This window comes from Gadus macrocephalus, chromosome 8 (genome assembly GCF_031168955.1).
Source record: "Gadus macrocephalus chromosome 8, ASM3116895v1".
Lineage (NCBI taxonomy): Eukaryota > Metazoa > Chordata > Actinopteri > Gadiformes > Gadidae > Gadus > Gadus macrocephalus.
Window position 1 is genome coordinate 6,185,118 of NC_082389.1, and position 600 is coordinate 6,185,717.

Below are 600 nucleotides of genomic sequence, written 5' to 3' on the forward strand. Positions count from 1 at the left end.
TTTCCAAAAGCACTTTGATCAGAGGCATCAACAGTCACGCACAAAACTTGTTAAGCAGTATGTAAATCCAGGGCTGATACTGAATAAAGTTGCCAGAATGGCATGAATCCATTGTGCTACGATGATCAAAATAAAAGAGGGCTCCACACGCCGGAGGGCAAGAAAGTCACAGACATGAAGGTTTTCTCTTTTCTTTTCTTTTTTTTATTCCTTCCTCTCTCTCTCTCTCTCTCTCTCTCTCCTCTCTCTCTCATCTCTCTCTTCTCCTCTTTTTTTTCTCTACAAAGGGGCTGATGGGATGCGGAGAGGGGCGAGGGAGGGGGGTGAGGGTAGGAGGAGGCAGGGGGGTGTGAGGAAAATGAAAGATAGGGGGGTAAGCCTGGAAGGATCTCAATCTAAATTAGCCAAAGAGAAGAAGGCAGGCTGAGCCGAGTGTGAGACCGATAATTAAAACCCAACTGATGAAAACATCAGCAGCGCCCAGGCGCTCACCTTTCAGCGTTTTCAAATTAGCCGTAGAGAAGGTCTGGAAATGTCTAAAGGTGTATATCAGTACAACCCTGGTTCACCCACGGCTCAGCCTCCTTCTAGCATTCTCTC